Source organism: Heloderma suspectum, chromosome 7 (assembly GCF_057233095.1).
Source record: "Heloderma suspectum isolate Gila_16-S chromosome 7, 16-S_ref, whole genome shotgun sequence".
Taxonomy (NCBI): domain Eukaryota; kingdom Metazoa; phylum Chordata; class Lepidosauria; order Squamata; family Helodermatidae; genus Heloderma; species Heloderma suspectum.
The window spans coordinates 35,360,396-35,384,672 of record NC_139464.1 but is presented as its reverse complement, the minus strand read 5'-3'; positions in this window follow the sequence as shown (position 1 = coordinate 35,384,672).

Sequence of the window (24,277 nt, the reverse complement as noted above, 5' to 3'; positions counted from 1 at the left end):
CGGTAGCAGCCTTGTGGAGGGGAGAGGCAGTCCAGCTGGATCAAGTATTGATGTTTCCTTCACATGCCCTCCTCGCACCTCTATTCCCATTAATGGAATAGAGGTGCGATAGCAAGGGAAGTTGCTTCTTGGACTTTATCTTCTCCCCCAGCCCTATTTTGCAGAGGTACAGTAGTGTACATGGGATCCTCCTGTCAGATAAAAATCTTTACTAATTAAGGGCACAATCCTATGCATGTTTAGACAGAGAAAAGTCCTGCAACTTTGGGGCATGCTGGAAGTTGTTGGACTTTTTTTCTGTCTAAACATGCACAGAATTGCACCCCAAGGCTGCAACACAAGGTTGCCACTTTTCCAGTGGTTGTCCTTAACAGCTGTAGGACAGTTGCAGAAATTCAGCAGGTACAGCTCCCCTCCACCAATGCACTTCTGTATTGGGGAAAGCTGCATCTGTTGAGTTTCTGCAGCTGCTAAATGCACAGGAGCCCTCCCAGACATCCAGTAATGTGTTGTGATGCAGCCTTCAGATCTTAGGAGAATGAGATTGGCACTCATCGTGATTACCTATGTCCAGAGCAACAAGATCGGCTGTTCTGCTGCATCCTGTCCAGCAGAGTCTATTTTATAGCTGCATGTATGATGAAGTTTGTCTGCAAAGCACACCTAGGCTGCTGGAAAATGGCTCTCTCAACTGTGCTGGCATGCTGAGCATTTTCAGAAGCCTGGAAGCTTCATTAATTCGGCATCTGCACTTTGGTGACAATAAATATGTAGTTTGTTTGTTTGTTTGTTTCTAAAAACTGGGGAAAGATGCTTCTTGGCTTTCAGGGCATGTTCTGTTTTGAAGCAAAAATAGTCACCCAAAATTCCTTGACATCAGACCCTATGACAGTAGGTTTAATAGCTCTATTTTTACTCACCCTGTTCCTGTGGATTTACAGCAGGTGGACACACACAACCAATGTGAATCTATCCTGTGGCATCTCTTTTATTTTGGTTGTGCTTCTGACGCTTACTGTTCAGCAACTAAGGGTGCAATCCTATGCGTGTTTAGACAGAACCAAATCCTACAACTCCTGGCTGGAGATTGCTGGGAGTTGTAGGACTTCTTCTGGCTGGAGATTGCTGGGAGTTGTAGGACTTTCTTCTGGCTGGGGAATGCTGGAAATTGTAGGACTTTTTTCTGTCTAAACCCACATAGGATTGCACCCTTAGTGGTGAAGCAGCAATGCATGAAACTGCAGTGATGCTTGAAGAAGCCCTGAAATAAGTGTATTTACCTATTTTTCCTTGTTAAATACTGTTGGTTTATTACTTTACTATTAGGAAGTTCGCATCTATAGAAATTTTATGAGTTTCATAAGGGGAAACGGCACTTCAAGGGAACACATCCTGAGAATCCACTTCTCCTTCGGGCCCATAGCCTGCCTAATAGGGGTGTTTTTTTGGTGGTGGGGGGGTGCTAAAAAAAAGTAGGGGCAGTTTATTTGCTCTGTGGGCCTTTTAAAGACAAAATTGTAAATTGATTTTATTTAACCCCTATTTTTGTGGCCATATTGCAATTCATGTACATCCAAAAATTTTAATTAAGCAACTTCAACAATTATTACGGTTCTTCCCCAAAAAGGTTAAAAAATCAAGAATAACCCACTAGTAGAATATCAAGAATAAGGTAAAACAGTATGCTTATCATAGAGTTGGAAGGGGCCATTTAGGCCTTCGAGTCCAACCCCCTGCTCAGTGCAGGAATCCAGTTTAAAGCATCCTTGACAGATGGCTGTCCAGTCTCCACTTGAATACCTCCAATGATGGAGAGCCCACCTCCTCCCTTGGCAGTTGGCTACTAGTCCTGATGGCTATGTGCTACCTCCAGTACCAGAGGCAGTAAACGTATATATGTACACCAGTTGCTGGGGAACATGGGCAGGAGGGTGCTCTTGCACTCATGTCCTGGTTGTGGGTTCCCGGTCGACAGCTGGTTGGCCACTGTGTGAACAGAATGCTGGACTACATGGACCCTTGGTCTGATCCAGCAGGGCTCTTCTGATGTTCTTATGTTGCATGGTCTGACTGCTCTGAGTCTGACCATTAGGAAGTTTTTCCTGATGTTCAACTGAAATCTGCTTTCCTGTAACTTAAGTCCATTATTTCATGTCCTGCAGTCTTGGATGACAGAAAACAGGTTGCAGCTCTCTTCTGTGTGACAACCCTTTAGGTACTTGAAAAGTGCTATCATATCCCCCCTCGGTCTTCTCAAGGCTAAATATACCCAGTTCCTTCCATCTTTCCTCATAGGACTTAATTTCTAGTCCCCGATCATCTTTGTTGCCCTTCTCTGAACCCGTTCTAATTTATCTGAATCCTTCTTAAAGTGTGGTGTCTAAAGCTGGACACAGTATTCAAGGTGAGGTCTGACCAGTGCAGAGTAAAGTGGAACTATCACTTCCCGTGATTTTGAAATTATACTTCTGTTGATGCAACCTAAAATCGCATTCGCCTTTTTTGCAGCCACATCACACTGCTGACTCATATTCAGCTTGATTGACTACAGTTGTGATTGTCAGTTGTTACTGACCACAACTCCAAGATACTTTTTACATGTACAAGCCAGGTATTCCCCATCTTATATCTGTGCATTTAATTTCTTTTTCCTAAATGAAGAACTTTGCCCATGTCTCTGTTAAATTTTGTTCTGCTATTTTTTTCCCAGCCTTCTAACCTATGAACATTCTTTTGAATTTTGTTTCTGTCTAAGGTATTAGCTATCCCACCCAATTTTGTGTCATCTGAAAATCTGATAAGTGTTCACCTCACCTCTTGAACTTCTCCTCCTGTTGGGTTTTCCTGCCATAGAGTCTTGCTGATCAGTGCTCTGTGTTTATTAAAATTAGCTTTCCCGGAGTCCAAGAGAGTTCATGAAGATGTTTTGATGCTGCTTCATGATCAGCAGATTCACATGCTTTCTTGGCTGCTTCAAAAGTGCTCTTGAAAACAGAATCATTTTGCATTCCTTGCAACTGCCTCCCAGCACAATCAATAAGTTTCAATGCTGCCTCAACAACCAGATTCTTCTGCTGCAGCAGTGATGTTATAGGTTTAAGATATCCCTGTACTTTTAGCATAACTGAAGTGAGATTTAACTGCCTGCCTAGCCAGCTTCAGTCTGAGGAGTGGTGGTAGCAGGGAGCCATTTTGTCCTTCATAGGGTGGCCACTTCTCCTCTATTTGAAGAGCTGCCAGAGGACCATCCTCTGTTTGATAGGATGCCCTGTCCAATTTGAGTTTAAAGATAAAGAACCCTAAGAACTGATGGCCATCAACCATTAGCGCCTGGGCAGCAAGTTGAACAGGCAGGCACACAGATCACCTGGTCAGTCTTCCACACTATGGTGAGATGTGCAATATTTCATATTTACACATATATTAGCATATGCAAATCTTATGCAAATTGCCATCTTCTTTGTCCTCTCTTTTGGCAACTCATATGTGGCCACCTTAGTCCTTCACCTCAGGCAGGAAAATGTCTTGGGCCAGCTCTGGCTTGGAGAGAATCTTCTTCCAGGTATTATTGCTTTATTCTTAGTACTGGAACCCACACAGGGAAGAATTCAGGTCTAGTGTCCCAAAGTGTCATTCCATGGTTTATTTATATTTTCCTCAGCTTGTGGCTGTCCTTCTGCCAGAGGCCAGCTGACATTTCACAAAGCATGCATGCACACACACACACACTCAATAATGCCAGACTTCCTGGAGAAATGAGATAATGGACCCCCTCAGGTGGTCATGGGCAACATTTGCTAGAGCAGTAGGACAAAATGCAGATGATTTTTGTGGCATTATTTGCCTCCTGTATGCTTGCATCTAAAAGGTCAGCTCAAGATAGCTTTTTGCTTTGCTAAAGGCTGCAATCCTATGCAGACAATTGAGCCCCATTGGTGTTTTTAACCATCCCCCTTCCATTCGACTGGATATTAATTTCACTGTATAAACATGGCGTACCTAGCCTTATACAACAGATATTAGTGCACATTTATACACTTATACCTGTTAGATTCCGATTCTGTTAGATTGTGTGCAGATGCAATGTGTTAGCGCACTCCCTGGGGGGCACACAGGCTCTGCTTCAGGCAGAAAAGTGTCTAGGGCCAGCCTTGCATGGGCTGGATCTGGCCCAGCTCCCCATCCCTGTCCAGAAGGTAAAATTTGTAGTGGGGAATGGATGCATATGGTCTCCAGACCCAGATTTAGAGTCAGACAACCTAGGCAACGGCCTGGGGCCAGTGGTACAGCTAGGGCTGGACCTCAGGGCCAAAGTTCAGGGCTCCACAAACCAGGGTGGGGCCAAATGGTGATGGCCGCCCTGGCAACACTTACTGTCTTCTTATTCTTTAACATTTTAGAGTTAGGGAGCAGCTGACTCTGCATGGACATGGCTACGGATGCTACTTTTATTATTTTTACTTTGAAGGCATATTATCTTTTTCCTACAACAACATGGTGCTTATTCCTAAGTCAGTGTGTTGATCAGTGGTGAAGCATGGCCGGGAGGGGAGAAGAGACACGTTGGCTGTATGCTTCACAACTGAAGTAATACACAGGGCTGTCTAAAGCCCCCACTCCCCATGTAAGATCATTCAGGGCACAATCCTATGTATGTTTAGACAGAAGAAAAGTCCCCAGCATAGCTGGCTGGGGAATGCTTGGAGTTGTAGGGCATTTTTCTGTCTAAACATGCACCTGAAGACCACCATCTAAAATGACCCAGCTGCACTACTACCTGGGGCTTTGGGTTTGGGGGATGCCAGGCTCACTTATCACAGGTGATCTACTTGCTTATCGACTCAGCAGGTGGAACAAAGGGTACAGCCTGTCCATCTTCACTTGTAAAGCTGGCAACCCAGACCTGTGTGGCCCGCATTGTGTTCAAGTTAATGTGCTTGTTTTTATTGTGGCATCACTGACGTCATCAGCACCCATTCAACAAACGGTGTGCGTATGAGTGACTGTGGTCGGATTCATGCGTGCAGTTCTAAACTGCGATCACCAGAACAGTCCCAAGGCTGCATTCTTAGACCGGTTCCCAGCAGCGTTCTTTGGGGGGCAGTTTGGCCACTGTTCTTCTGTGGGGCAATCTCGCTATAGTGGGTTTACACTGCTTACTTCTTAGGAGGAGAGGTGTGCACTTTCCCTTCAAACATTCACAAAAGTCACAAAAGTTGATACATTTCCAGAGGAAAGGTGTATTTTGGGAGGGAATGGTAAGCAGGGGATAATTTGTCATTAAACTTGCCGGGGGTGGGGGGTGAACCAGCCTATTTGCATAGCATCTACGTGTTCAATAATGTTTTTTGTAACTGGTGGGACCCCACCCACCAACCCCAAACTAAGGTGGATTTAGTTACAGTGTGACCTGTGAAACCACGTTTTTAGATACTGCATAATCCGCTTTTCCCACTTTGCATGCCCCTGATGGACCCAATCCGATTTCAAGAAAATCTGCAGGAAATGTGAAAGTGACTCACATTCCATTGTCATGTAGATTACCCCCTTGTCATAAAATACACTACAAATGCAATAAAAATAGGGTATTCCATAAAAAAGAAAGAAAAAAGTTTGAACAAATGGAGGAAGCACCAAGGACCTTCCCACTCTCTTGGGGCGCCATTTGGTCTAGGGCCAGCCAAGAAGTAATTGCCTTTCCAGTTCAAAATTTGATCTGTCAACAATGCATTTTTTTTTCTTTTTTGTAGATTGTAGTCTATGTTGGAGGATTGTTATCCATACTGAGAATGTTCTATGCAACAGTTCTTGCAAACGTTAGTTGCAACTAAGCCCTATTGAAAGCATGACTGAGGCTGCAATCCTATCCCCACTTACATGGGAGCAAGTACCACTGAACTCAATAGGACTTACTTCTGAATAGAAATGCTCTATAGGGCTGGAAACATTTACACCCGTATCTGGGAGCAAGCCCCATGGGATTTCAATGTGACATACTTCTTAGTGGACATGGATTTCACTGTAAATTAATCAAACTGGCACAATTTGATTTTAATAGCTTTAATTCCGTATTTCTATTATTGTTGCTGTTGCTGTTGTTGTTGTTGTCTCCCCTTTTTATTGTTCACCTCTTGGATATTTTATTGGATGTAGAGCAGTATATAAACTGGTAAATAAATAACATTAATTAATTACTTTAATTGATCTCAATGGGACTTCACAACTAGCTTTATCTGGATTGTACTCATGGTCTATATTGAACCAGGATGGTCCGAATTAATGGTGATGATATATTATATGGAGCAGATGTATATGTCCTTGCAAGACAAAACTTATAATCCTTATATATCTTCACAGGTACAGCCAACAGAGGTTCAATTGTGCACTGTTACATTTTCTTTCTTAAATACTATAAATTCAGTCATATCATTTCCACTATGAACTGCATAACATACATTTGGAGCACCACCTAATGGACATATATGCAATGTACAGGAAGCAATCTAGCTGGGTTTTCATGGGAAGGATCAGAAGCAGTAATTCTCTGCTTCTCCCAGTAACAGTGTATGTATAATATAATAATAGTATAACATTTGAAGATCATTGCCAGGTATGGTGATAGTGAACACCCAAGGTTGGTGATACTGAGGAAAAATGGGTGGGGCCAAGAGAAGGGGAATCCTAGAGGGCTGGATTGGGACCCCACTGGGCTTGAGGTTTTGCACCCCTGTTCTAGCACTTCTTGGGTTTTGAATGAGCAAAGTCGTCCCCCCCACTCTTTTTTTGTTAGCTATTCTACCCATAATTTTAATGTTTTTACTTTATGTATTATTTCTGCTAAAGAGAATGTTTTAAAAATGAAAGACATGTGGCCGCCCTAGTATCTAATCTAAAGAAAACACGAATGCTGCCAACTTTTTATTGCAAGAATACTGACCTGGAGGTGAAGCCAGGACAAGGAGCTGGGATGGAATCTGGCAGGTTGGGGTGATGCCAGGGCAGAAAAGGATAAGGCAGGGCACAGCCAGGGCAGAATATGCATTTTAGCAGCTTTTGAGAGATCCATATCAGTTAGATGACAGAACACACTTTTCCTGGTTGGACCAGTAAAGAACTGGCAAGTCAAGAGCACTAAGTAACACTGGTGGGAAATATAATAGAGCATAAGCAGACAGCTATAGATGAGAACAGGCAGGAGCTGCAACAAAAAGCCATGTGGAATGCTCCTCTTCAGGGTCCTAGCCAGCCCTATTCCAGGATACTCCATTCTGTCCCTCCCCCAACTCCACCACAAAGTCAGTCAGCATTCCATGCCCACTGAGCATGCTCAGTCTGATTTCGAGTGTGCCTTCCTTTAGAGATTTTTTCCCCCTAAAGATTTGTTTATACTTCATAAGGATGTGTGAACTCAACCCTGTCCGGGTTCACTGGGTGCCCGCTCAGCCCCTGCCCCCCGCTTGCTGGTCCCCAGACAACGCTTGAGCAAAATGCACATTTTCGCACATACACAAATATGCGCATTCACGAAAATGTGCATTTTCATGCATATGCAAATATGCGCATTTTTGCAATCACCATTTTATTTTTTAAAAAATGGCAACTGTGGAGCTCGACAAGGCTGCCAGGGTGAGTGCCGGCCGTTCACCAGGGTTGAGCACGGGCAGGGGCTTGATGAGCGGGCTCGGGAGTGTGGGAGGGGGTTTCCACCGGATTCCTGGACGGAATCGGGGGCCCGCACCATTCCTTCTTCTACACATCTTGGTGTTCCCTCAAGCCTGCTGATACCTTGGTGTTCCCTCAAGCCCCTTGTGTGAGGAATGACGCAGTGATAAGGATCCACTCTTGCAAATGAGTTTGCTATTAGGATATTTATTTATATTGTATCCTGCCTTTCTGCCCCAAAACTGGTGCTCAAGCCAGCTACCAATAAAATCCAGATTAAAAACAAAACCTTAATTAAAAACATAACATGAAAAGAAATAAAATCAAAATATAGGATCTTTTAATCAGATCTTTGCTGTGCTCAGCTGCTACTGCTTCAGTTTCTTCTGACACAGGAGTGTTCATCATAACACATTTGTGACACACACCTTCTGCAAAAAGAAAACGAAGGCAGCAAATGGAAATCTGAGAGTGGCAGGGAGTAACTTAGGGCAAAGTCTGCTTATTCACACAACCAGCTCAGTAATGTCGTCTCTGTTAAGCACAGGCCACCATAGCAGATGAATGATCCATCTGTCATGGCTATTTCTCCCAAGCCACAATTCAGGAGAGACCTGGAGCAGATGTTCAGCAGGGAAGGCTTTGGGTTCTTTGGCAGAAGCAGAGAGAATCTTCTTGGTTACCCACCAACGAAAGATCAGACCCCTGACAGTGTGCAACCAACTCCTTGCTGGCCAGGACAGAGAAAGTCTCCCAGCCAGTTGGTTTTCTTGCTTTTGGAAGAAAAAAAATGTCAACAACTGGGAAGGGAGGGGCAAGGGGAGCGGGAAGGGAAGGGAACATTTTAAAAGCTCTCTGTTAACTTCAGGCTGTTTACAGTAATGTAGCAGTAGGGCGGTTAACTGTCCCAACCCAGAGGAGCTTCTATTTGCAAAACAAATATCTGTCTGTCTGTCTGTCTGTCTGTCTAATCTTCTGCACTGCAGTCACTCAACAGGAAAGGAGTAAGGAGTGGAAATTTGGAGAGTATCAAGCTTTCATTTTTTTTTTTACTTTAAACTGTACAACATTAATGAGTTTGAGAAAACTTATCCAGCCTCCTCCTCACTCCTATCTAATTAAAAATGTATAAATAGAATTCCCCTCCTCCTCCATCTGCATGCTCTGTGCTTTTCCCACTGCAGCCCGTGTTTAAGCACTCCTTGATGCTCTCTCGCGTAGTAGTTAGACTAGTATCAGACTAGGAGGGGGGACCCAGGTTCAAATCCCCACTCGGTGATAAAGTTCACTGGGTCAGCCACCATCTCTCAGCCTAATCTACCTCACTTAGGGTGGCTGGCTGACCTCCTTTACAGAGGACAGTCCTCTATTTGAAGGGCTGTCCAGCCCAAGTCCGGTGTAAAGATAAAGGACCATAGTAAGCAAGAACAGGTGCCTTAAAGTTGCCCATCAGCAGTTCACATGTGGACAACAGACTGCACAGGTTATCTGGTTACAGTCTTTCCAACTATGGTGAGATGTTTTGTTGTTGTTGTTCTATTTAAATTATAGTAATTATTTCTACATTTGCATCTATACACATAAATTAGCATATGCACATTTTGTGCAACCCTGTGTCTTCTTTTGTCCTGTTTTTTGGCAATGCATGTCCTCTTTTCGCATAATGTGTAACTGGCCAGCCTAGTTGTCGCGAGGCTAAAATGGGAGGGGGAGAACCATGTATACTACTTTGAGCTCCTCAGAGCGCATAAATATAATATATAAAAATAAAACAAAATATCATCCGAAAGACTACAGTATCCTTACTGATCAGATCTCTGGCGAGTCTCTTGTGCTCCAGTCAATTCAGAACATCATTGCTAAAAGCATCTTTGGCCTACAGTGGCCAACCAGATGCCAATGGGAAGCCCACAAGGAGGATCATAGAATCATAGAATAGTAGTGTTGGAAGGGGCCTATAAGACCATCGAGTCCAATCCCCTGCTCAGTGCAGGAATCTAAGTCAAGCATCCCTGACAGATGGCTGTCCAGTTTCATCTTGAATGCCTCCGGTGTGGGAGAGCCCACCACCTCCCTAGGTAATTGGTTCCATTGTTGTATTGTTCTAACAATAAGGAAGTTTTTCCTGATGTTCAGCCGGAATCTGGCTACTTGTAACTTGAACCCATTATTCCATGTCCTGCACTCTGGGATGATCGAGAAGAGATCCTGGCCGTCCTCTCTGTGACAACCTTTCAAGAGCACCATCCTGGTCCTGTTCTGCAGGAACTGGTTTTGAGAGACGTCACCATCACAACTAGTAGCCATTGATAGGTTTATCCTGTATGAACCTCAGACAGAGACTTTTCTGAGATCTAACTATAGAGGAGGCTGCACCAATGGCTTCTTAAGTGCATAAGAACTTAAGAGGAACCGTGTTGAATCAGACCACAGGCATATGAAGTCCAGCATTCTCTTCCTGCAGTGGTTGTGATCTCCCTGTGAGCTAGGGGCTCTCCCCACACTGTTGACATAAGATGTGATCCCCTTGGTTGTCTCTTGCTTTGCCACTTCAGTCACCTGATGGTCCATATACCCGGAGTAGCCTCTCCTTCTCCATCTATTAAGGTCAACCTTCCCCAACCTGGTGCAGTCCAGATGTGTTGGACTGCAATTCCCATATTTCCCAGCCACCATGCCCAATGGCCGATGGGAGTTGCAGTCCAGTTAGGGAAGGCTGCATTAAGCAAACTTCATCTACCCTGCCATCAGATCCCTTCTGAACACTTACTTCTGCAAACATTTCCTGGAGCACCGTGGCCACCTCACCTTTTCTGTGCTGTCCTGTTCCTGTATCAAACCACAGTTGTCTCCTTTCTGCATACTGGCACACAGGTATCCACTGCACTCATCAGCCACTATGGCCCATGTGCTGCTTGAGGCTTAGAAAATAGAACTGGAAGACCCCACTTCTCCTGCAGCTTGTGTGTGGAATGGCACTGAAGCGTCGGTCCTGATTCTGTTAGTGACAAGGACCAACAACAGGAAAAACAGTACAGCTTTTCCTCCGTTATTTGTTTTAGCTTTCTCATCTGCTGTAATACAGTGTATTCATATGTGGAGGACTGAATGGGCAACATAAACCAATTCTAAAGAAGCCATGGGCATTAGATCATCTCTGCTACATGAGAAACAAAGCAATTGCATACATGTGTATTTTCCTGTGTCTGTTAATTCCTCCACCAGAAAGTCTTCTAAATAAATATCTTCTAAGCTATTATACCGTGCGGAGATGGAGGGAATAGTATAATCTGTAGTCAGTAAATCAGTGCATAAAAATGAATAAATTTGTCTTCCTGGTACCTACCTCTATGCATAAACCAACAAACTCCAGACTTATAAAGAAGCTTGAGGAGGTAATAAAATTGAACCCATTTGTGTTGTGACTTGTGGAATAAAAATAGGAGGTTCAAATTAGATTCGGAGTTTTATACAAGGAGTTTTATACATCTCCTTCCCAACTAACTATGCTATTTTTATCCAAACACATGTGTTTCTAAACCATTTTTAATCAGAAAACAATAATAATTGATTGGACACACAGTCTGAGCTCAGCGCTGACTCCAGGTTTCAGAGGGCCCTTGGACAAGAGCCAGTGTGGTATAGTGGCTAGAGTGCTGGACTGGGAGTCAGGAGGTCTGGGGTCTAGTCCCCACTCGGCCATGGAAGCTCACTGGGTGACTTTGGGCCAGTCACATACAGTCAGCCCAACCTACCTCACAGGGTTGTTGCTGTGATGATAAAATGGAGGAGGAGGATTATGTATGCCACCTTGAGAAAAAGGTGGGATATAAATGTAATAAATAAATAAGTAAGTAAGTAAGTAAGTAAATAAGAAAGAAACCCTCATCCAGGGCCAGCCCTACCATTAGGTGGAGTGAGGCAACTGCCTCAGGCAGTAGATGCTAAGGGGCAGCTTCCCATTGTTTCCCTCTGTTGGAGGACAGAGTTGTGTATGCCACGCAACCTGTCCTGGGCCCCCTAAACCAGCCTGCTACCTCAAGATGTAGTGGAGGACACTATCTCCTCAGCAGTGGTAAAGTAAGCCCAACTCCCAGTTGAATCAGCTTTGGTACATGGAGTGGGGAGGGAGCACCATCTTGTCCTTCAACTCAGGCAGCAAAATGTCTTGGGCTGGCCCTGCCCTCCGTGGGCCCCCTTCCCTCAGTGATCTACCTCCTTACCAGCCTTGTCGCCAGCTGCTACTGCTCTTCTTTCTCGTCATTGCTACCACTTCCTTGCTTGCCAGGCAGAGAGCCAGTGGGCAAATAGGCAGTGACATCTACTGCTCCACTGAAGGGCAGGCCTAAAGCTAATTCCCCATGGCAACACTCTGCCCCAGAACATGTGGAGTAGGCCATGATTGCTATTGCACTGGTATCCTTGCCAGGGAATGGCAGTTTCCCAGTATCTACTACCATTAAGCACCATTATTCCTATTCGACAAGGCACATGACATAGAATAAATGATTTTGAATGCTATAGAACAGGAATGAGGAACCTCCAGGCCACTGGCCAAATTCAGCTGACAAGACCACTGCTGGGTCCAGATTGTTGTGGGCCCTTGGGCAAGACACCCCCAATGGGCCCCTCCCTCAGTGAGTCTACTGTCTCACTGCCATTGTCACCAGCTGCTCTTGCTCTTCATCCTCTCTCTCATCATTGCTACCACTTTCTACTTGACAGGCAGTGAGCCAGTAGGCAGTGGCATCTCCTCCTCCCCCTCCTCCTCCTCCTCCCTGTCACTGATGTCTGGGCCAGAGCGAGAGGGAGGTGAACAAGTAGGTTGTAATGGTGAAGAGGAGCAAGTCCAGGGGGCTCTTGTCAGTGGGCCCCTGCTAGGGTCTGGGCCCTGGGCAGGTGCCCAACCATGCCTACCCTTGACACTGACCATGCACCAGGCTTCCCTATCCAGCCTGTGGAGACCGCCAGCAAAGCTCCTCCTATTCCCTGAAGCCCATGTCTCCTCAGAGAACAGAGGGAGAGGGGCAGGGGAGTGGCTCCTGGCTGAGCCTCTCTCTGAAGTAGTACTCCTTGAAGAGAAGGCTCAGTTGGCATTGCTTACCCCTTGCCTTTCTCGAGGGGCCAGTGGGGTTGGCTCAGTGTGTGTGTGTGTGGGGGGGGATGTTGTGTGTGTTAATGGGGCAAGCTGTTTGGGCATCCTGCCCACTTTGGGATGTGGCCCTGCCCACTGTTGGTACACATCTCCCAACATGCTTGCCCAGAGCCAATTTGGCCATCAGACCAAAAAAGGTTCCTCATCCATGCTGTAGAATCAGTGGAGGCTGGTGGCTCCAATGTCAGTGGGATGGTGAATCCACTCTAGGTTTTAGTCAGAACCCTAAAGGAGCTATCCAAGGTGCTTCCACTGCGTAGAATATACTGTTTCCTTTTTGCACTCAGCTGAAGTAGGAAACGTGGTGTTCTTGTAATCTGTTTATTCACAATGTACAGGTTGAGCAGATATTGTAGGGATGAAGATGTAAGCACACCAACCAGCCCAGGCCTGGTCCAATGCAAGATCGATCTTGCCTCTCAAAATGTGTCTAATTTGAGTCCAAACCGCTGCTCTTCAGTTCTACTGGTACACAATTTGCCAGGCATACACACTCACACACACACACACAAACACAGCACAGCTACTGATGACGGCAGAAGCCGAAACATTTAGCTTAAATACATTTTTCTGAATACTCTGTTGTTAGTCTTTCTATCTTTCTTAAACATATCGATATAACCTGGCAGGACACCAAGCATTCTGTCTGCTTCCAGGCACATCCCATGTGCCTTTTATGAATGGCTAATTAATTTTAAGAGCCTCGTGTGGTGCAGAGTGGTAGGCGGCTGTATAGCAACCAAAGCTCTCCCCACGACCTGAGTTCGATCCCAGCGGAAGCTGGGTCCCAGGTAGCCGGCTGAGGTCGACTCAGCCTTCCATCCTTCTGAGGTCGGTAAAATGAGTACCCAGCTTGCTGGGGGGAAAGGTAGTCACGACTGGGGAAGGCAATGGCAAACCACCCCGCTACAGTCTGCCACAAAAACGCTAGCGCAAGCGGCGTCCCTCTAGGGGTCAGCAATGACCCAGTGCTTGCACAGGAGGAACCTTTCCTTTAGGGGGCCGCGGTGGCTTAGTGGTTAAGACGCTGAACTGCAGCCTGGAAGGTTGGCAGGTCAGCAGTTCGAGACCCGAGTGCTGCGTGACGGAGTGAGCTCCCGTCTTCAGTCCCAGCTCCTGCCAACCTAGCAGTTCAAAAGCAAGAAACTGCAAGTAGATAAATAGGTACCGCCTCGGCGGGAAAGGTAATAGCGTTCTGTGCACCTGGGTGTTCAGTCATGCCGGCCACATGACCACGGAAGCGTCTTCGGACAGCGCTGGCTCTTCGGCTTAGAAACGGGGATGAGCACTGCACCCTAGAGTCGGACACGACTGGTTGGGGACACCTTTTACCTTTTAATTAATTTTAACCCCTGTCATTTTTAAACCAAGGTCTAGATCATGGTGAACTTGACCATTGTCCTTAATTTAGAATATCAGCTTATAACCTGTCCTTCCCATTCTGCAGGCCAAGCATTCAGCATTTTGAAATTATTCTCCCCTGCTTTTTGTATTTGTTTCTAGTCTCACTTACATCTTTAAAAAAAAAAAAACTTTAAAAATAAATAAATACCAGAACACAAAACATTGCTTATTTGCTGCATTTGCAAAGCAAATTTTGGTATGAGTGGAAAATACATGATCCCAGAACATAACCACAGAGCAATTAAATTCAGACTGACGTTTCACACATCTTGGATTCTTCCTATCAAAATTAAAACACAAAGGGCAGCCTAGTTTCAACTTTGGAATAATTAGCATATCAGAACACTGATTTTTGATATGTAGCTGTCAACCATTATCAGCATAGGAAAGGCATTTTTCACAATGAATCATTCTACACACACACACACACACACACACTATATAAATATATATATATATATTTATATATATATATATATAAATATGTATGTATGTATGTATGTTTGTATGTATATATGAATACTAAGAGGATTTTTTTCCCCTTCCTGAAGGTGTTTTATATCATGTTGCTTTAAATCAGCCTTCCTCAATCTTGGACCCTCCAGATGTCTTGAAGTGTGACTCCCATTAGCCCCAGATAACACGGCTAATGGTGAGGGATGATGGGAGTTGTAGTCTAAAACAACTGGAAATTTCTAGGTTGGGGAAAGCTGTTTTCAGTATATCTACACCTAAAACAGTTTCTGAGCCCCATCAAAATTTCTATTAGGCCAACTGTTTTATTACATATAAAATCACAAAAACATGCATTCAAATAAGTTGCAGTGTAGCCATAAATAGAAAGAAAAGGAGGAACTGGAGGTGTTTTCACCTCCATCCTCCTCCTCCCGCCCTGCCTGGCTCCTACCAGCAGGGCATAGGATAAACAGAAAGCTTTGAGATCAGAACCTTTTGTCTATGTAGCAGCAATCCCTTAGGATCATGCTAAAAGTTATTTTAATTAAAGGTAAAGGTGTCCCCAACCAGTCATGTCTGACTCTAGGGTGCGGTGCTCATCCCCGTTTCTAAGCCGAAGAGCCAGCGCTGTCCGAAGACGCTTCCGTGGTCATGTGGCCGGCATGACTGAACACCGAAATGCACGGAACGCTGTTACCTTTCCCACCGAGGCGGTACCTATTTATCTACTTGCAATTTCTTGCTTTCGAACTGCTAGGTTGGCAATTACTGCGTTGTTATTTTTACCTTTGGCATTTGTTTGTTGTATCTTGTGTGCAGGTCTGAGTATCTTCATTTTATTTATTTATTTCATTTTTTAAATTTCATTATTACCTTGGAGGGGGAAAACAGGGTAGAAATTTTAATATGTATGTATGTATAAATAACATGCCCATTTTTGTGCCACAATCTTTTAATGGCTGCAAGTTTGTTATTCTTATTCTGTACCTTTGATTGTATTGTCAGTTATAGTAATTATGATTACTAGTTATAAGAATAACATATAGAAACACACTTAACACTCTGATTCTCATGTCAAGGATTATCACTCAAGCCCCCTAACCCATTATACATTGCTGGAGTTTGTCTGCTCTTTGCTATATTAATTTACTTGGCGATCACTTGTCCTGATCTGTTTTAAACGCCAAGAAGATATTTGTTCTTTTCGTGAAAGTAATGTAAATCCCATTGGGTTCACAGGTTATTTCCTAAAGCAGTTTATAATGTTCACATCTCAGCATGAAAACATCTTCCATTTACTTAACGGTGAGAGGGAAAAATATTCAAACTTTTCGAGTTAACACTCTAGTTATACAGGAATTATTTAAAGAAGGTGCACGCACAGTTACCTTGTGCAAAAAACTATAAAAAGGCATTTTTTGTCTTTTCTAAACAACAACGCCCCCACCCCCAATAAAGTACAGGCTTATATGTGAGGTTTGTGATTAAGAGACTTCAAGAAGGATATTTTTGATTTCTGAGATCTGACATGTCTTCATTTTCTAAAGTGGCAGGAAACGGCTAAAGCAAATGCCTGCCTGCTCCAGCAGTATTCTGCACAAGTATAATTACCCCATTTTCAAAGGTATTTCCAAGGCAGGTTGGCTGCATGCTGTTTCTTCTGTATGTGCATGTCACACAGTCACTCTGTTTATATGCATTTCAGCTGGGAGAGGGCTGTCGTGCTTTTTTGGGAGGAAGCCATTGACCCCCTACTGTAAATGCAGAAACTCAGTGTAGTGCTGAGCCAAAAGAGCGACCTAATAATTACAGAGCTCGAAGAAGCCAAGGGACATCTAATCCAGTCCCCAACCATCCAACCTCCTTCCCCTGTACCAAGGGAAACCACTGATAACTCTGGGCCTGAATTCCCCCATCACCCCCAGTGGTGTAGTGGCAAGCACTCATCCTGACAGTCCCCACACCCATGCCCCCAAGGAGAGTCGTCTGTATCAGCAAACCTGTTCTAGCAATCTTCATCTCCATGAGGAGCAGGTCTTTTTTTAAAGCTAATGGCTCTTCATGGCCCATTTGAGACCACACCACACCAAAATACCTGGCATTACAAGAAGGAACATTATATTGTTGCTGGGAAATCTATCTGCCCCCACCCCCACTCCCAGCTACTGCAAAATTGCAGCTAAGCTCAGAGTGAACAGAGAAGCCTGAGTGAGTGGCAGATGATGTCACCACATCTGCTAACAAAGAAGTCCCAGCACTTTGACCCTGCTAGCCCTGGCTGCACTGCACCACTGATCACACTCACCCCATTGTACATATGAAGCTGCCTTCTACTGAGCTGAACCATTGGTCTATCAAGCCCAGCATTGCCTACTCTCAGTAGTCTTCCCAGATCATACATGGAGGTCTTCCCCAACTTTGCCTCCTGATTCTATAACTCAGGGGTGGGCAACATGTGGCTGTCCAGGTATTTTGGCCTACAGCTCCCATCAGCCCTAGCCAGCATAGCCAATGGTGAGGGCTGATGGAGGGCCACCCCTTGCTTTACCTGGAGATCCTAAGGCAAAATCAGGAGTGTGGATGAGGGCAGCATCTTCATTGAGAAGTCTCATCACCAATGAGGTCATGAGACTTCATTGCAGGCCATTTGGGGACTGATACGAAGTGTCTTCACACCGCTCAAGTCTCCCTCCCTTCTCTGTGTGGCCTTCTAGATGCAGAACAGGAAAGCTACACAATCTGGGCTGCAATATATCATGATCAGTAGGCTGGACTGAGGATCTGCTTTCCATTAAAGGAAGGGATTCACTCATGGAAGTTGCCTCTGCCTGATTTGGAGGAATCTTCCCCTTCCACTGCACCCCACAGCTCATCCCATTCAGCAGGGTCCCCAACCCTCTGAGTAGCATTTTCAGGGGGCTGGAGGGGCTGCTGTGGGGAGGAGGAGGTGATGAAGCCCACTTCCACCAGCCTAGTTGCATGCTTCTAAATCTGGGTCCAACCCAGTGTGAGCAGGTGCGTCACATAACAGTGCAAGGTAAATAGTCCTAAATTCAAGTGAAACCAAACTACACCACTGCACAAGCAACTGGTATACAAAATGACCTGGTTTGCACATAACAACAACCTGGAGTATATGTTGAGTATGGGCTGTCATTGAATTGTGGGTTGTCATTGAATTGTGGGTTGTCATTACACGTGAACCCTACACTATGGTTTAACTATGGATTGTTAACTACAAATAACCCATAGTTCACAACCCAACAAACCATGGGTTCTCTTCCTGGGTTGTTCATGGTTAACAACCCATCATTAAACATAGTGCAGAGTTTGCATGCAATGACAACTCACAATTCAATAACAATCCACAATTCAATAACAACCCACACTCAACCCATACTCTGAACCTCTCAACTAGCTTTCATGGCAACCTTTAGATTGCAGGGGAAAGCCGCTGAGCATTTTGATCAAAAAGAAGAAAGGGGAAACTATGTATCAGTCATACCAGATCACAATTCACATACAGGCAACCAGGTGACCAAAGAGGTCATTCTCAGAATAGCTCAGGATGAGTGGCTTGGAATTAATCTTACAAAATGTGAATCTCAGCAGTTAGCAACAAAGGGTCCTAATTAACTTGTGGAGCTTGCTAAAATTGCTGATTCTATGTAAATGTGGCATGAAATATATTTGGAAGAATGTGGCTTGCATTCATTGAAGAATTTTTTAAAAAGTTAATATCTAATAAAACCAAGAGCAGAGCATGGGCTGACTACATATCCTGTTTAATTTATTACATCTTGTGCTTTACCTTTGATTTGGTATCGAGCCTTTCTTTTGGCAGGCAATCACATCTCGTAAGGTATCTTTATGAGATGGGCATGCCAACACTTAGAAAACACAGATGTGCAATAATTATTTTTTTTAAATCCCTGAAGAAAAATCCTTTGAAAGTTCCAAATGTTCCGCTTCTGTTCTTTTTAAGTGCAAAATTACTTTGTTCTGAAAGTATTATCAAGAGAGCAGTCCTATGGCCACTAGGCAGTGTCTGAGGGGCCCTATAGGATGCTGCAGATCTCCTCCTCTGTGGCTGGAGTCAGAGCTCTAACTATGGCTCTGATCACGGAGTTCTGATCACGGATCTTCCCATCCCCTTCCAGCTGCTGAGGGAAAGTCCGCGGAGGCTTCTCTATCCAAGTCAGTGGTGTGACCTCAGGAAAGGATGGGGAAGGACAAAAGGGGGTGGCCCAGTGGGTAAGGAGGGGAGGGGCCATGATCCACAAGCCTCCCTGGTCCCACCTCCAGCCTGGTAGGTGAGTTAGACAAGTGCAGCGGCCCATCAAGCTCAAAATGCTACATCCATGGAATAGGAGGCGAAAATGCCTTTGTCATTCCTCCTGCCCTGCCTGGCTCTTGCAGACAGGGCTTTGGATGGACAGAGGGCTCTGAGATTGAAGCCCTCTGCCTGAGCATCACACCCATAGGGCTGCACTCTTAGAGCATAATACTATGCATGTTTAGACAGAAAAAAGTCCTACATCTCCCAGTATGCTGGCTGGGGCATGCTGGGAGTCGTGGGCCTTTTTTCTGTCTAAACATGCATAGCATTGCACCCCTGCAGGTTTAAGTTTTGCAGTGGAATGGAAGTTAAAGACACACCCACATGCTTGCAGTAATGGGGCATAAAAAGAGCTGTGGCCAATGACTGTTTCCAGACAAGTGCTAACAGTCAGAAGCCACAGTGCAGCTATTCTGCCCCTTTTTTCTTAATGGATTTTCCATGAAAAGAAAAAAGATAGAAGGTGCAGTGGGGAAACACAGGAGGGTTACAAATGGACAACAACGTTGTCACTGGACCTGTGATTGAGGTGAGGCAATTGCACATTAAAAGCCTCATGCAGAAGTGTTCTGTGTGTGCAATCATCACCCACAGGCACTTTTGCCTTTAGTATGAGTTCATCTCATCTCCTTTTAAAGCCATCTAGGTTGGTCATCGTCCCCACATCTTGCAGTAGCAAACCCCATAATTTAACTGTGCTGTGTGAAGTAGTGTTATCTTTTTCTGTCTCCTTAATCTCCCACTGTTCACCTTCATCAGATGACCCCAGGTCCAAAAGAAATCCCATTCTCTTCTGCTTCTGGCCTGCTTAGTCTTTAACCAAGTCAGACTTTTGTTCACTGGGTTTTCTAGTTATTAAGTGCTTTAGCTGTGGCAACTTTGGATTCCATCGCATTCCTAATAGACTGTACTTCAGCAAGGCCAAACCTTGGTTCTGTCTGACAGACCTGCTGTTTCTAGGGATGCTTTCACACCATACCGACTCACCACTTTACAACAGTGTCAAATCAGGTGATCATAATAGCGCCTTCAAGGCACCATTAGGAGGAGGTGGACTTTCAGGGATGTGCAGTACTGTGCACGACAATGTATTTTTGCTTAGTGTATATACTAAGAGATATTTGCTCTAGAGAAACTCTACTAAACTGATTACTTTCTGTTGAATAAGTAATTTGAAGAGTGCAACCTTGAGACACTGTTAGAGTTGGTTTCTCACCTTGTTGTGAGGGTCTCATTTGCGGCGAAACGGAGGTGTATTCGGTGCCATAGATTCTCATGTTATAACTTCTCCCCATAACCTCTGCATCAGGGTAAGCCACACCTGCTGACCAGCCGGTGGTATCTCTTTCCCTTGTCTCCTATAATGGCTATAAGCAGATAAGGACCTCCTTCAATATATCCACAGCAACATCCCTACCCTCTCTCATTGCTTCCAGGTATTGCATCTGACACAGTTACTGATACATCTTGTGGGGAAGGTTAGTAGATTGCCGGCAGGAAACACTCGCACACCCTCTCTTCCAGTTTGGGCAGGCAGAGCAATCCTATGGGGGTGGGAGAAGAGTTCAAGGTGGAGAAACAGCCAGATCCAAAGCCCTACTGGGCTTCCACTAGCCAGGCAGAAGGTGGGGTGGGTGGCATTTTTCTTTCCTCTTTTTCTGGGTGTGCCCCCACCTCCAGCCCCAATTTCCCTTCCCATTGGTCTCAATCATTGGAGGGGAAAATAAATATGCCAGTTCCAGGGCTCAGATGCTTTCCCCTTATTCCTGGGGTATGTTGGGGGGACTGACCGGTCTCACCCCTTTTGCCATTACCATCATCCAAGCATGATGGTGGTGGCAGTTTCCATGCCTGCCACGCAAAGGCTTGGGAGAGCAGAACTTTTTCATGCAGGCGAAGGGGAAGATCCGTTGTATCAGGGGTGAGGAATGTGTGGCCCTCTGTATGTTGTTGGACTTCAACTCCCATCAGTCCTAGCCAGCATAGCCAGAAGTGAGAGGTAATGGGAGTTGCAGTCCAACTACTTCTGGAGAGTCAGTTTCCCCTCCATGTGCTATGAGCTTTCCTACATGAGGCATTTATCGCGTACTCGTCATTCCCTACTCAGAGTTGTTTACAGATACTTTAGACAATGTTGTGACCCTGCAGGTTCATTTCTGTTTTTAAAGCGCACCTTTTTTAGAGCATGGAAAACACAACATTTAATTGTGAAAGTGAAAGAAATTTTTTCCCCACTGTGTATTTGCACTATTTCCCTGTAACACGTACCACCTAGAGGTTATGTAGCAGAAAAGCAGGGAAAAGCTCTTCGTGTAGTGCTCAGATTTCAGTCCCGCAACCAAACCAAAAGTAGACACAGTGCATTAACAACTTTGTGCAGAAAAGCCCCAAATTCCATGCAGCGGGGTGGGGGTGGGGTGTCCTGGGGGTCACAGGATTACAGCCTAAGAGACTTAATTGGGAAACAGGAAGTCCCCAGTTCAAAACGTCTGCCATAGCCATGCCCGCCACCCTGTGTGAAATATGGTAATAGTGGTTTCACTTACAGCATTGCTGTAAAGATTACAGAGATAATGTATGTACAGAGCTATAAATATGCTAATGCACCATAGCAGCTTTTTGTTATGCAACTACTATTTTCCTGTCGCTCAGTGAATCCAACCATTGTCTCTTTGGCAAAGGTGCCATCTGTGCAACCCCCTAGTGGTAACCCCAGAGTTTGCCACCGTCTCAACCTATTGAATTCTATAATTGGGCAAACCCCATCACAGACAGGGTCTGCAGAAGTAGTATTTGGTCAGTTGAGCTCAACCAAAATGTTCTCTCTCTCTCACACACACACTCTCCAAAACGTCCTACAGCAGGCAACTAAGAGCCCTATCCAGAGCCTTCCCCCTGCTCATTTCAAAGATCCAAAGCACTGCTGTCAAGGTGCAGCAGACTTGCCGTGTGCAGCAAAGGCTTGTAAGTCTCTTTAAAACTATATTCTATATTTAGTTCTAGGCCTGCAAAGTCTGTGACTCAGCCAAATTGACCAATTACTGGAAAAAGCTGCTGAGAGACCTTCTTGGAACAGAACAGACTGTAAGCAACAGTCACTAAATAGGTTAGGATCTGTACCCGATCAATGATTTACATGCCCAGGGTGTGTGGAGGCAGCTGACCTTATTCAAAGAGGAAGTAGGTCTGGTTTCTTAAAGTAAAAAGAGGCATGTGGAAGTTTCATTGACTGCAGAACAAGCTGACCTCTCCACTTTGCAATAGAAATACCTAGTTTGAAAATGTAGTTTCTGCATTCCAGTCTGTCACCAAGATCCAGCAACATATGGTCAGATAATCAATGACTTAATCAATCTTTCAAGGGAGTGGGGGGAGTAGGAAGCAGGAGGAACAAAATCTAGCTCCCACTCTCTCCTGAATGGTTTATTGATGCCGTTACCAATTTTCTGATCAGAGCTTTAGGCATGTAAGCCTGGCAGCTGGACCGGACCATGGATTGTCCTCAACACAGCATCCTTTTGTACTCATCCAGCTACGGTAAAGAAAGTTGGTCCCCATGTATGTTTCCTAGCTGGATTAAGGGGGAACCACGCTAAGATGCAAACTTAAAAACAAAACGGGTTCTTAATGCTGACATTCTCCGTTTGTTTTAATGACAGCTAAATTGTGGGTAGATTGCCAGAGAGCAGTAATGTGTCAGATGCACTGCTGCCTGTGTGAGATGGTAACAGCATTTGCTCCGCTCTGCTCTCCTGAAGCATAGGGTAAGTCCCAGAAACCTCTCCCGATGCCCAACACCTGCATGGGCTACTGGTACAAAGGTGTCTGCCCTTTTGTTAGTGATTTCAAAATAGACAGAGTGACTCGCACTTGGAGGGGAGCCTGAACAAGTCCCGGGTCAGCAACTGCACTCCTAAACCAAGCTGCCATTCTGACCCAGGGTCCTTTAGATCAGGGATGCAGAACTTCAGGTCTTGTGGTCAAATCTGCCCCCCCTTCCCCCTACCACTGATCTTTGAGTGATATCCCCGGATTCTATGCAGTTTTTTTTTACTGATTGTAATAGGCTGAAATGCCTCACCAAAGGCTTAGTTAGTGGCACTAAGAGCTTTAAACTCTCGCTGGTATTTTGGCCCTGCCATCCTTTTGCCTTCAGCTCCAACCACCGGAATGCAGCCCCCAAAGCATCTCCAAAATCTTGTTTGGCCCTTGGGCTGAACAAAGGTTCTGTACCCCTGATTTAGATGGAGCCCATCCCGGCCAGTTAATGGGAGCAAACGCAGGCCAATAGATAGGTGGTGCAGTTCACTCAGCTGCTTCCCATGGCAATGGCATGACTAACTTGGGAGGGAAGGTACTTGCCTCTCCCTACAACTAGGGATGTTGTAGCGTTGGATAATAAGGATAGCGTTGCCCTTATTTTCGCTGTAGTCTATGTAATCTTTACGTAGACTACAGCGACCAAATAAGGAACGCGAATAGCGGCTCCCTATGGGGGCCGCCATTAGCCGTACGCGTTTTTTTTTTTTTTTTAAAGTCACCCATGATAGGCTACGTGACGATTTACGTAGCCTATCACGGCTGACTTTGCAAACATAGCCGTGATAGGCTACGTTAATCGTCACGTAGCCTATCACGGGGGCGTTTTTTTTTTTTTCTTGGAATGGTGGCGGCGGCAGCCGGTCAAAAGAATGGCTGCCGCCCCCGCCCGTTGAAGCCCTGCTGAACCGCCGCTGCGACCCGCCACCGGGAGCGACATTCGGGAAAGGTAAGTCCCATCCTGGGGGTGGGAGAATTTCTCCCCGAAACTACTTCGGGGGGCCGAATACGTTGGCACTCGGCCCCCCGAAGTTTCAGCGAGAAATTCTCCGACACCCCTACCTACAACACATCCTACAAACTCTCCCAACCACAGGTGCAGGAAGCTACTATCTCAGGGGTGGGGAAACTCTTCTGTCGAGAGCTGCATCTCTCAGGATTTAATGTGTTGGGGGCTGCATGCTGGGGGGGAGGGGGGATGTACGGACTGCGTAAAATCCACTCCCTCTGTTTCATGGATTGTCAGATGCCTTTCGTTCCGTCATCTGCCCACAGATGGATGTGAATATTTTTTTTCCGTCATGCGGAAAAATACGGAATTACCTAAGTATTTACATAATTTACCTTAGAACGTAACATTTAGTGTATTGTGCCTCATTCTATTCAACATTTCCTCAGCAGAAACTTATGGATTTTTCTATGGATTTATATGCGTAAATTTT